The sequence below is a fragment of the Dipodomys merriami genome, unplaced genomic scaffold, assembly GCF_024711535.1.
Source record: "Dipodomys merriami isolate MVZ:Mamm:240054 unplaced genomic scaffold, mDipMer1.0.p SCAF_835, whole genome shotgun sequence".
Classification (NCBI taxonomy): domain Eukaryota; kingdom Metazoa; phylum Chordata; class Mammalia; order Rodentia; family Heteromyidae; genus Dipodomys; species Dipodomys merriami.
The window spans coordinates 332,272-346,093 of NW_027206441.1; the positions used below are offsets into that span (position 1 = coordinate 332,272).

Genomic DNA, 13,822 nt, shown 5'->3' on the forward strand with positions numbered 1-13,822 from the left:
CTCCTGAACTTGGCGAGTGATTTTAGGTGTGTCTACAACAGTAGAATCAGCATAAATCAAGCCAGCATTTCTTCATTGAAGATACAAGGAAAGGACACAGGTTGCCACATTGTAACAATGAAATATACAAGACACTCTATGGGAGGGGTGAAGCGACATGTTGGGGAGGTATGAAGGGGCGGAATGGTAGGGGAAAGACAAAGGAGGGGGTAACAATGCTCAATAAGAAATGGACTAATTACCTTACTTACGTAACTGTAACCCCTCTGCACAGGGACTTTACAATAAAAATATAAATTGAAAAGATACAAGGAAAACTTCTGTACTTATAGGAAGTTGTATTTGTCACACAATATCAGCAAGGTATTGGTTTTAGGACCACAAGCATATTAAAATTTTGGATGCTCTAATTCTCTACATAAACACAGTATATTATTTCCATTAGAATCTGCCCACAACCTAGTGCAGGGTAATTGCTAAGAAAATTTTTACTACATTCTATGTTTGTAATGAAAAATAAAATTATATGCACTATTGACTGATACCATTTTTTTCAGATAATTTATTTATTGTGAAAATATCGTACAGAGGGGATTTTATTACATGGGCAAGGTAATGAATATATATACATATATGTATATTCATATATATACATATATACATACATATATACATATACATATATATATAATGTTTTAAAATCAAAATATTTTACATCCTTTTTAAAAATTTTTTATCATGAAAATACCATACAGAGTTGTTACAATTACAGAGGAAAGGTAATGAGTACATTTTTATCAAGCATTATTGCTTCCCCCTTGGTTTCCCCTTCCCTTCATATCTTCCACCACCCCCCAGCCCCTCCCCGACCTGCCCAAAGTTGTAAAGTTCGAATTTCTGCATAACGACTTGTACATCTCATGGCTGCAATGGGCCCACCGGTATCCCTATTTGCTTTTGCCCTTCCCATCCACAAACTATATCAATATCAAATACAATGAAAGCCGGGGTTATACCGTGGGGGAGGGACATAGAACACAAAAAAGCAATCATCTTTTGAATATGTTTGAAACAAATGCAAGAAGGAAAAAAATACGAATATCTATATTGGGGTTCATTTCACGTAAAATCAACTTATCTGACCTTTTCTGCTTGTTTCAGACATACACTAGTTATTGCAAATAAGGGAAACCATGGGACCTATGTTTCTTTGGGCCTGGCTTTCTTCACTTAATATACTTTTTCCCAAGTATTTCCAGTTCTTAACAAATGGGTCAATGTCATCCTTTCTGATGGAGGCATAGAATTAATTCCATTGTGTATATATACCACATTTTCTTAATCCATTCATCTGCGGAGGGGCATCTGGATTGGTTCCACATCATAGCTCTCTTAAAGAATGCTGCAATAAACAGTTATGTTGGTAGCTTTAGTATAGTCTTGTTTGTTACCATTTGGGTAAATGCCAAAAATTGGGATTGCTGGGTCATGGGGGAGATCAATGTGAAGTCATTAGAGGAACCTCCATACTTCCATAGATACAATCTATTCAACATCAAACAACTATGTACTAATGGGTTAAGAACAGAAAAGAAGAATTTTGCAAACGAGAAGTTATTAGGTTTAGAGAGAAATGTGGGGAAAAGTAGGATTAGAGGGATGTGGTAGGTAAAAAGAGAGTGTATTTGACCAAGTCCTAATTTCAGAGAGGGAAATAGCTTGGGCAGAATTATTTGAGAGACTTAAAAAAACAAGAGAAAATGGAAAAACAAAAATTTAAATACAAAAAGTGAAACACAAAAATTATGATTAAAAGTTCTTAAAATTATAAAGGTAGAAGGAGATAATACTACTTTTAAAGAATTTAAGCCTAAGAGGTTTTGAATTGAGTAATAAATTTCTGGGTTAAATATGTACACAGGGGAGATAAAGTCTAATAATCAATGACAGGTATGTATCTGAGGATGAGCAAAACAGCAACTCAGTCACCCAAAAAGAAGAAAGGGAAGAAAAAAATGAAAAAGAAAAAAAAAGAAGAGAAAAAGAAAAAAGAAAAAAATGACCAAAAACTCAGTAGAGATTAAAACACACACCGACACACACAGACACACAGACACACACAGACACACAGACACACACACACACACAGACACACACAGACACACACACACACACACACACACACACACACACACACACACACACACACACACACACACATACCTAAAATAAAAATTATGCGAGGACAAAAAAGATTAATAGAAAACAATTTTTAAAATATAATTTTAAAACTTTTAAAAATTAAAAATTAAAAAAGGTATAAAAAAGAGTTCTTTGATTGGGGAGGGGGGGGGCTGCGTGCATGGGAAGATCTTTTATCTTCCTTGTGTCCTAACGAATCTCTTTGTGGAGTCTCAGGTCTGCTTGTGGTTACTGTCTGGTCTGTCTTGATTGGTTACTTAAGTCAGTTTGTTTGAGCAGGCAGAAAAATGCTCTGTTTTACCCAGGATTTTGTGATCCTCCTCCTCGCTAGTTCAGTGGGAGAGAGATCTGCTTTGATTATCACAAAAGAAGGAGATGGCAAAGAAGGAGATGGCTGTTTCTTCTAGTTTGGAGATGGTGTGATGAGGCTAGGTTCTGGGTAGAGTTGAGGCCTTTCACCAAACAGTAGCTTTTCCCTGAGGGGATAGCTTCTGATATACTCACAAAGCCCAGCCTACAGCCATTCTCAGGGTTTATGTATACTGAATTTCAATTGTTTTTCTAGGCTGCTGTAGGGAGGGGCAGCCTCTGGCTCTGTTTACCCAGAAGAAAGCCACACCTGTAGGGGCCGAGGATCCTCTGCTTGGGCTTGGTGACTTTCCCTTGTGTGGAGCTACGCCTGGAATGTCAGGTCAGGTTCCTGTGACCTGCTAAATGACTCCAGTTTTCTTCCAAGGCCTGAGTTGTTGGTAGCTCCTCAGCCAGGCCTCTGTCAGTATCAAAAATGGAGATCTCTGCTGCTGGGGGTGGGGAGAGGTGGACTTCCCTCCTTTGCTTCCTGAGAAGGAGTGAGGATGTCAGGGTTCTACTCACGCTGGAGTGTTGGTTCCGTGGTCATCTTTAGTCTGTGATCTGCAGGATGAAGATATTTGCTCCTTGTCAGTTCTTGCTGGTGTTGAGTAGAATCCACTAGCTCTCTGGGTCTGGTGCCTTTGTCCCGGACTCTCTGTGTTTATGTAGTGTGGCTATGGCCGCCACCACCACCGCCTTGGCACAGCTGCAAGCAAGTGCTCAGGTCTGTCTCATTGACTCAATTTTTACTCTCTGGCCAAACTCTCTGTACAGTGATAGCACACTTGGTGTGATTCTCTAGGCTAAGACTGTTCACTAGAACACTAAACTGCTATCTATATGAAAAATTGACAACCTCCAGCTTCATTTCCACAGTCTTCATTCAACATTCATGAGTATATTTCTTATCAAGCATTGTTGCCTGCTCCTTTGTTTCCCCTTCGAATCCCTTCAAATCACCCTCCTTCCTAATCCACCTCCCAGCCAAAATTGTAAAGTTGATTTTTTGATGTAACATCTTGTGCATCTTATTGTTGCAATGGGTCCAGCTGTATCCCTATTTAAACAGTTTGTTTTTGCCTTAGCCCTCCACAAATTATATCAACCTCAAATACAATGAAAGCAGGGGTTTTACCGTGGGGGAAGGACATACAAAGCAACAAAGAAATCATCTCATAAGTATGCTAGAAACAATTGCAAGAAAGAAAAACCATTTGATTCCTTATCTTGGAGTTTATTTCGCCTACCATCAACTTATCTGACCTTTTCTGCTTGTGTCAGGCATACTAGTTTATGCAAATAAAGGAAACCATGGTACCTATGTTTGTTTGGGCACAGCTTACTTCACTTAATATAATTTTTCCAAGTCTTTCCATTTCTTAACAAATGGGCAATGCCATTCTTTCTGATGAAGGCATAGAATTCCATTGTGTATATATACCACATTTTCTTGGTCCATTCATCTATGGTGGGACATCTGGGTTGGTTCCAAATCTTAGAGCTATGGTAAACAATGCTGCAATAAACATAGCTTTGCTGGTACCATTAGTGTGCTCTTGTTTGTGATCATTTGGGTAAATGCCCAAAAGTGGGATTGGTGGGTCATAGGGGAGCACTATGTGGAGTCTTTTGAGGACCCTCCATACTACTATCCAAAGTGGCTGAACAAGTTTACACTCCCACCAACAATGCAGTAGGGTTCCCTTCTGACCACATCCCCTCTAGCATCTGTTGTTATTAGAGTTCTTCATTATAGCCATTCTAATTGGAGTGAGGTGGTATCACAATGTTGTTTGGCATTTCTCTTATGGTTAGGGAAGTTGAGCATTTCTTCATGTGTCTATTGGCCATCCTTCTTTCTTCTTCAGCAAAGTTCCTCTGTTAGTCTATAGCCCACTTATTTATTGGGCAGTTGTTTCTTTGACGATTTATTGTTGGGGCATTTAATTTTCTTAGTTCCAGGTATATTGTAGATATGAGACCCTTGTCCATTGTATGTTTAGTGAAGATCTTCTCCCAATCTGTGGGCTTTCTGGTGATCTTGCTAGCTATGTCCTTTTCCATGCAGAAGCTCTGCAATTCTATGCAATCCCATTTGTCCAACCTTTCTTTAATTTGTTGTGTTTCTGTGTCTCTTTTAAGAAAATTTTGGCCTGTGCCAAGGAGACCTAGGGTTTCACTTATTTCATCCTTTGAATTTTTTAGAGTGTCAGCTTTGACTCCGAGGTCTTTGATTGTGGAGCACATGGGCAGTAAAGATGGTGCTGAGGGGGAGTTGTGTGGGAAGAGCCCAATTTGCTTTGCATTCCATGACTAACCATCCCGTGGAAGCTTAGGTGCATGATAAGGTTCCTCTTCCTCCCCTCCCATGCACACCTGGTCTTTTTTGCTTTAAAAAAGAGCTTGCTCTGAGTTAATAAATGAATTTCCTGCTTCACTTGACTCACTGCTGTGTCTGTTTGTCTCCCTGGCTAAGTGAGGCCACGGAACAGGGGAGCAGCCGCACTTACCTTTCCTTGGACCCCATCCGTCTTTTGTGGGATGGACAAAGACCCAACATCTGTCACCCAATGTGGGGCTTGAAAGGAAAAGATACCGGCAGAGGCTAAGCAGTCTCACAGGGTAAGTGAAACCCTTAGTATGGGTAATGCTATTTCACAGAAGTAAGAGGAAGAGGCAGCATTAGGCCTAGCAGGCATAAAGGAGGACTTGAGAAGTGAGAAGGAAAAGGAATGGGTAAAATTCATCCAAGAATGCACTGAAACATGCACAGTGGAAATCAAAATGAGGGTGAAAGTTACCCCCTCTGACTCAGGTTCCCCGGATGGTCCTAGGTCCCCACCCTATTTCCCCGATTGAGGGAGAGGTACAGCGTCCTACGCAACCTGTGAGAAGGACCTGCAAGACTCGGACCCCTACCAACCTTCCATGGAGGGGTTGAGGGGTGGGGAAGTAACCTAATTGGAGGCCTACCCTGGAAAGGAAGGGCCACCCAGGACCCCGGACCCTGGGCCACAGGATTTGCTTCCCCAAGTGTATCTGGTAAATCTGGCCCATGGAATGGTATCCATGGGAAGCTAAAGATCTTAAAGAGCTCCACAAGGCAGTGCCGGAGGATGGTCCAAACTCTCCTTGGGCCCAGACTTTATTACAGGACATTGCTTATCACCCATGTGTCCCCAAGGACTGGCTGGATGTGTCCAAAGCCTTCTTCACTTTCACTTGTTCTCAGTTTATTAAATGGTGAGCTTTCTTTAAGGAGGAATGCAGAGTGCAAGTGGAGAATAACTGGCAGGCTCAATCTGTGATACCTATTACTTATACCATGTTAAAAGGGATGGGGAATGGTACTCCACTGGCATCCAACATGCCGCAATACCTGGCCCATACCATGATCAGGTGATGCAGGCAGGACTTGCCACATGGTTCAAACTGGATGATGGGCCCACTGAGTCAATTATAGCAGGAGTTACACAAAAACCTGGTGAGCCTCTAGTTGAGTTTGTAGATGGAGTTGAACAGAGTATTAACCACAAGCTGCCAGCAGGGAACCTCCAAGATCAGTTTGTAAAGCTGCTGGTCTGGGAAGAGATGAATGCAGACCACCACATGGCCTGCATGGGATTGAGAGATTGTTTTCTGAGAAGATGGCTGGTGGCCTCACAGAATGTGGGAATGCAACAGCACCAGTCCCAATCATAAGCTTTAGCTTTACATGCTCAGACATCTGCAATGACTGTGGCTATTACTCAGGCACTGGCAGCCCAGGGCCAAGGAACCCCAAGACCATCGGGGAGAGGGACTTGTTTTAAATGTGGGCAGGAGAGGCACTTTAAGAGGGACTATTCACAACAATCCTCTGCCAACTGGCCCGAGGGGTCCTAACCTCCCCCTACACCCTGACCCAGGGGCACTAAGGGATACCATTGGAAAAAGAATTGTGGATCCAAGTTTGATTTAGATAGGAAGCCCTACCTGGGTGGAGTGGTGGCCATTGATAAAACCTAAACTTGTAGCCCTCCACCTTCTGGTGGAGATAAACCTTGGGTACATATGCCCTTCTATGAGTCCTTGGAACACACCCATATTTGTTATTCAAAAGGCCTCTGGGGCTAGGTGTGTGCTCCAAGATCTATGAAAGGTAAATGAAAGGATGGAGCTAGTAGGCATCCCTAAGAGGTATGCCCTGGACTCCTGCTATACCTTCACAATATACCTCGGTGTGATTGATATTAAAGATTGTTTTTTTCAATCCTCCTGCATCCGGATGACTGCAAAAAGTTTGCTTTCTCCATCCCTTCTCTTAAGTTTTCCCTGCCTGATTGGAGGTTTGAATGGATGGTGCTGCCAGAGGGAATGGCAAATAACCTGGCCTTTTGCCAACAATACTTGTCCACACTTCTAGGGCCTGTGTTGGGTTCAGATACCTCCCTTGTGTTTGCCTACCCGGATGATATAATCGTGGGGCACCAAGACCTAGGACAACTGGAGGGCCTTCTGGCCCAGGTTCACACCATATTAAGAAAGGGGGGCTTCACCATAGCACTCAATATGATTCAAAAGTTACCTCCTTTTAAGGTGCTCTGGTTCCACCTTACCTTGACTCAGGACAGTCTCCTTAAGCCTTTGCTGGATATTCCAACCTCTCTGACCTTAACCCAACTTCAGAGCCTTTTAGGGGAAATCAATTGGCTGTTGCCATGGGTGCCTGTCCCTAAAGATAGTGTGTGCCTTATTTGCCCTACTAAAAGGCAGGATGCACCAAGAAGTTATTACAATTACAGACAGCCATTGGGCAATATTTTTGCAGTTCCAAAAAGCCCTGGATGAAGTTTTCCTGAAGAGGAATTCTATTTTTGAGCCCATTTCCCTTTGGTGGTTTGGAGGTGTTACATTGATTTCTGCAGTTTTAATTCAAAGGGGGGACCCATTAGAGTGGGTTCACACTCCCCTGGGGGCACACCTCAGGTATAATCTCAGGCAGATCAACTTGCAGATGCTATCGTCAAGGGAAGGACCCAAGCCCAAAGACATTATGGCCTTGAGCTTCACTCCAATGTTTTTCTTTTGGGGATGGCAGACATTGAGCAGCTCACTTAAGCCAATGCCTCATCTTGCTCTCTCCTTAGAGGGTTTCTAGGACAAATTGAGTCCCACCACAACTGGTTCCTTTGATTTTTTTAAAATAAGAGTTGTAATAGTTATGAAGGAGTATCATAGTAATTTTGAATTGCATTTCTCTAATGACTTCTGTTCCCAAAGCTTAAGCCAGCATAGAAGTAGCATTAAACACAACTTTGTAAACCCACTGGCGATTTTCATGGATTTTGGAATACATGTCTATTCAGAATTTGTGCCCAGTTTTAAGCAAGTTTCTTGTTAATCTCATCTTTAATCTCTCTATACAAAATCAATAATTAATTCAATGTAGTAGAAAAGAAAAAATTAAGTATCTCCTAAAAATTATCATTTTTCAATTACGTGACATTGCTTAAATCATTTTCTGTTTACACTTGAGATTATATAAATTAATTTATTTAGACCTTTTACAAGGTTATACGTATTTTATTTATTTTACATTGATTGATATTTCCAAAGCCTGTGTGTTTAATTTTCCTTGGTGTATTTCAGTATCATGTAGCTCATATTTCAGAGTGAAGAATAAATGGAAGGAAGCAAACAAAAAAATACAGTTCCTCTCATCTGATGAAGCCTCTACAAGAATGAGGAAAGAGTTCATCCTTCTAAGGAGCTACGATAGGATATCAAAAAGTTAATTCATTCTAATAGGTCTTCATTATCTTTACAATGTAGCGTAAATGATTTAAAACACAATATACTGCTCAGATACTTATATGTTTTATCAGGTTTGTATATTTTCATATGGATTTCACCTCAGTTGTAATTCCTTCATTATTCTGTCCCTGATATTTTTACACTATCAAGACATAAGATCACCAGTTTGATTTAGAGCATGAGAAATTATCCATCTGGCTTCCTTGGAAGCAGTGCATATTCAATTGATAACATTATTTCTGGTTGCTCATTACATGTAATGGTTTCTGTAATACATATCACATTCTACGTAGTATTTAAAAATCTGCTTTGTTAACAATATTATATGGATAAAATTGTGGGAATAAACTCTTCCATCTCAGAACATTTTTATATGTTTTTAGTTGTAAAAGTACTGTACAGAGGGGTCACAGTTACACACACACACACACACACACACACACACACACACACACACACACACACACACACATTTTCTTGATCCATTCATGTACTGAGGGGCATCGGGTTGGTTCCATATCTTACCTATGGTAAATAATGCTGCAATAAACATAGTTGTGCTTGTAGTTTTAGTATGGTCTTGTTTCTGATCATTTGGGTGAATGCCCAAAAGAAGGATTGCTGCGTCATAGAGGATCTCTATGTGGAATCTTTTGAAGAACCTCCGTTCTGCTTTTCAAAGGGGTTGACAAGTTTACACTCTCACCAAGAATTCAGTAGTGTTTACTTCTGGCCACATTCCCTCCAGCGTCTGTCATTGTAAAAATATTGAACGCTTCAGGAATTTGTGTGTCATCCTTCGAAGGAGCTATGCTCATCATCTCTGTATCATTCCAGGTTTAGGGTATGTGCTGCCAAATTGAGCACAGATCTTTTTTTTATATATAAAGTGTAATTGATTTTCTTAAATTAGACACTTCAACAAAAAGTAAATGCAAAAGAATGGTCATGAAATATTTATTTCTTACATAAGCACATATTTAAGAAGAAACTCAAAATTGATATATCAAAAACAAAGTAATTCCAAATATTTGTGGTTCAAGAGATGTGTAGAAGGAGGAGTTCAATTATTCTCTACAAGGCACCTGTCATAATGAACATTGCAGCAAGGGTTAAGGTTGTTAAAGTTCTAATGCTTTAAATGGGTTTAATTTTGGGAATTTGCTTAAATATGCCAAAATAGGGACTGTTTGGCAGGTCATAAAAATTTTCCATGAAGTAGTTAAGATTTATGGTAGCAGACATATATTACTAAGTATTTATATTTCAGAATTTATAGAAACTTTACTAATGAGAAGTTGCAAAGTCTTTGTTTAAAGAAGCAGAGTAAAGAGTTAAGAATTTGTTAACTACAATTTAGAGCTTCCTTACTTTATATGTTAGCGAGCAACAAGTGAAGATATAAGCCATATACAAATGACGAGATGAGCCATAAATAGTCATCTTAGTGGGTAACTTTAAAGACTACTCATAGCCTATAAAACTCTTGTTGAACATCATAATCTTAGCCAGTTTTAAATGTACAGGAATATGAGAATATAGTAAAATCTAATATGTAGTACACTTCAAATACTGGAAACACGTAACTGGTTTATTTTTCATTTTATTAATCATGAATATTTAATTGTTGTTTTTATTTATTTGTAGCATTGTTTTCCTTGTAGTAATATAATACAAAGTTTTGTAAATTGTCTTTTGGAGGTACTTTGAGAAAGTTACTGGGATGGTCAACCATTTTTATAGGTGCATGTGAGTTTACAAATAGCAAATTTAAGAACAAAATATTGATTAAAAATTTTATCAAGTAGAATCTGAATCAGGAGTGTTGATAAATGTCCACACCTAAAATCTTAGCCCTAGGGTGAAGCAGACGTATTACAGAGTTGAGGCTACAAAAATGAGAGACTGTATTTTGTTTTGTTTCTGTTTTTGTTGGTCATGAGGTTTGAAATCTAGAGCATGTGTGCTGTCCCTCAGCTACTCAGCTCAAGGCTAGCGTTACCACTTTTGTCACAGCACCACTTCCATCTTTTTCTGATATGTGGTACAGAGGAATCAAACTCAGGGCCTCATGCATGCAAGACAAGCACTATACCATTGAGCCACTTTCCCAGTTCCTGAGAAACTGTGTTTTAAAAAATCATCTAAAGAACATTTGTTTTATCTTTGGGTTATATATTGAAATATATGAATATCTTTTTATATTTTTGTGAATTATCATACTACTAAATTTATATTAACTTCAGCCACTTTATTATTCTCAAAGTCATGAAATATCTCTGAGAGATTGCATCTGTGAAAATTGTTTTTGCAGTTATAATTTCTTGAGTAATTTTTAGTTTTTTATCAAAAGCACTTTATATTTTATGTTGGTGGGTTATTGTACATTAAATACCTTCAAATGTACATGTAGAATCTAAAAATAGCTGTATGAATATTCTCATACAGCTCTTATTTATCTGTTATGCACTTTCAGTATTATGATATTTCTCTCTATCTTTCACTCTATCTCATTCACTTGCTTTCTCGTTCATGCTCCATGTCTGCTACTTAGCATTTCTGCTGGTGTACTATTATCTTTCAGGATCCACTGGTTTTGGGAGAACATGATAGGGACCATCAGTTACAATGGCATTCTTTAAGAGTTATAGCAGTGATGTGATATTATTCTTTGCAATGCTAAATGGCAAAACAACAGATCTAAAAATTCCTTTTCACTTTTACTATTATTATAAATTTTATCTCATAGGAATCATGGGGATGGATAAGATACTTTATCCTTTTACCTAAAAGATATTTTTTCTTTTATAAATAACCCATTTCTTTTATTATCAGTAAGTAAATACATGTAATGAAAATAAAGCTATCCTATGGATAGATTTTCATCCCTGTTCACAGGGATGAAAAACAAAGTAGTGGCAGAAGTGAGTACAAAGGATAACCATCATAGAGCAAAGATCCTCAGAGCAGTTTATCATGTACACTTTGTGTGAATGACAATGTGCAGGAACTATAGATTAAATCACTGAACAGCTGATATATACGCACATATATTATGTATGTATATTTTTTATATTTGCATATATGTGTGTATATGCCCTTATATATGTACACATGTATGCTCCTATACACATGAATACACACATACATACACACATGTATACCTGGAGAAAGACACATAGTTACAGCCAACAAAAGTTTCACTACTTGATGAATATGCCTTAGACGGAATGCTTGGAACCAAATATGTTGAAGATGCATTTTTCTCTAGAAGTATTTTTACCACTCCTCTTATCTCTTAAAACTGATAGGTTTTCACAGATTCGACTTGCAAAATGCAGTACAAGTGATAGCAAGCCACTTGGAAATCTCATTAAGTAATGGTCATAAGGTGTCTCCCTGTTTCCCACAGAATGCTTGCTCTTGTAGACATTCTCAACAACCAAAGTAGCTGGAGAATACTCTGGTAAAGAATAACGTTATAAGGCTTTAAATGGCATCCTTCTTTGAGCTATTTTCCAACAGCTTGCATCAATTCCTAAGCAGATGAGTGAGTCCTCAGAAGACTGGAGCTCATGTCATTATTTAACCAACCCATTTGAAAAGTCCTATGTGAGAAATGCTGACTGAGGTCTTGCTGATTTATTGGTCAAGAAAATAAGAAAGAAAACTGCCACACGTACTCCGGTGGAGTCTGCTTAGCATGGGAAACCTGCTTTCAGATCTGAGAATTGGGCTTCAAAGAGGCCTACCTCCTGAAAAGGCTGGCAAGCCCCTGGGAAAGATGTGTTCCTGTTTTTCTTTTCTTTGCTGTATAGGAGTGCCTATTAATATTTTACTGTTCCTGCTGCTTGTTCTACTTACTCATGCTCAACGTTCCTTTATTCAAGGCTCTTTCTTGGAAGTGTTGACGACTCCAACATCTGATGAGTGTCCTGAGAACATGACTAACTCACCAGAGTTAAGTGCTACCCTAAAAGCCCCTCTTATGGATGCTATTAGACAAGTCATATGGAAATATAAATGTATTGGGGGTTTCATGACGTCACTTCAGCAGAAGGAATTGTTTGTAAGAGATTTACAAGAAGCTGTAGGCACGGCTAGAGCAGAAAGAGTGTATGGCTATTGGAGACTTCCCTTTAATCCTAAAGCATATACAATAGATGCAGGGAGCCGGGGCGAACGCCATTACAAGGCGCCGCCCACTCCCTTGCAGCTTTGAGGTCCATATTAGACAGTGCTTGGCGGGACGGTGGGTCCTGGGCTTTGCGCGTGCGCGAGCCACGTAGAGTCCCCAGCCAATCCCGTGGCACCTGGTGACGGTGAAAGGCAGATGACCAATGATAGAAAGACCCGTGTTCCTATTCCCTATATAAGCGGCCATGTTTTGGGTGCACACTCTCTCGCGCTCAAGCTCTCCCATCAATTGAAAGGCTCTCCAATAAAGCGTGATCTGAGAAGACTCCTGGTGTGGTGGTCGTTTTTTCTCGCTGGCCGAGAAGGCGTTCGCGGCAAATAGACTCATATAGATATCGTGTGGATAAAAAAGATGTAGAGGGATATATAGACCAAAAGCTAAATAAGATTCTTAAAAGTTGGTAGATGGAAGGTGGCAATAGCTTATCAGAAAAAAAATGGTGGGATCCTCCATTATCTAGAGGACCCCAAAGACTTCCCCCAGATCCATAGCCTTTTACAGGTGTGTACGATAAGGATGGCAAACATTGGGAAAACAACTTAGAAGAAAGAACTTCCTATTACTATCTTTCATTTACTGAGAGACTTGCTAGATCTAGGCCTCCTTTGTGCTTACTATCAAAGAAGGAACAAGAAAGATCTTATGAGACAGTTAAGGCCTCTATGGAGAAGAGTAAATGATTATGTGAAAGGGTTACAGAAAAGACACTATGAGCTTGAATTTGATATATGGCCAGATTTAACTAAGTATACTGACTATCATGATTTTGGGCCACAAATTGGGGACCCTCTAAAGAATGGCAAAGAAGTACAATTGCTTAGAAAAGATTTGAAATGCATAAAGTACAAAACTAAACAAAAGTAACTATGAAGTACTAGAGTTCATGCCTTTCTGTTCAGCACCTTGCCCATATGCTCTGGTTAATGGTTAATAGGTGATAAATATCGAAACCAATTGTATTTCTTAAAAATAGAGGTAACGCCGAAAACAAGTGCCTATCATCATAGCTCGTCATCCAAAAAACAAGATCAGGTGACCAGCTGGTGACCACCCCAGAACAAAGCCTTGCAGCTTTGTGTAACCTTTTGCCCTTTCTCATGGAGACTTTTTCTATAAAAGCATGTTATCCTCTGCAATAAATCACACTCAGAATTCACTCCTCTTGTGTGTGCGTTGTCTGTTTGCCATCTCCCCACCTATTCCAGTTACCTCCACAACGTGTTCTCCGTCGTCCTGACAGAGCCGTTCCGCGGCAGAAAACATTTTAATGCATTA

At 39.5% G+C, this 13,822-nt stretch overlaps 1 non-coding gene across 1 annotated transcript; it reads right to left on the reverse strand.

Annotated features, from left to right (window-relative positions):
• Nucleotides 1-9,110: 9,110 nt before the first annotated feature.
• LOC138819952 (U6 spliceosomal RNA) lies at nt 9,111-9,216 on the reverse strand. The gene has a single exon (XR_011369702.1). It is a non-coding gene; the product is annotated as a U6 spliceosomal RNA (small nuclear RNA).
• Between the last annotated feature and the right edge of the window lie 4,606 nt (nt 9,217-13,822).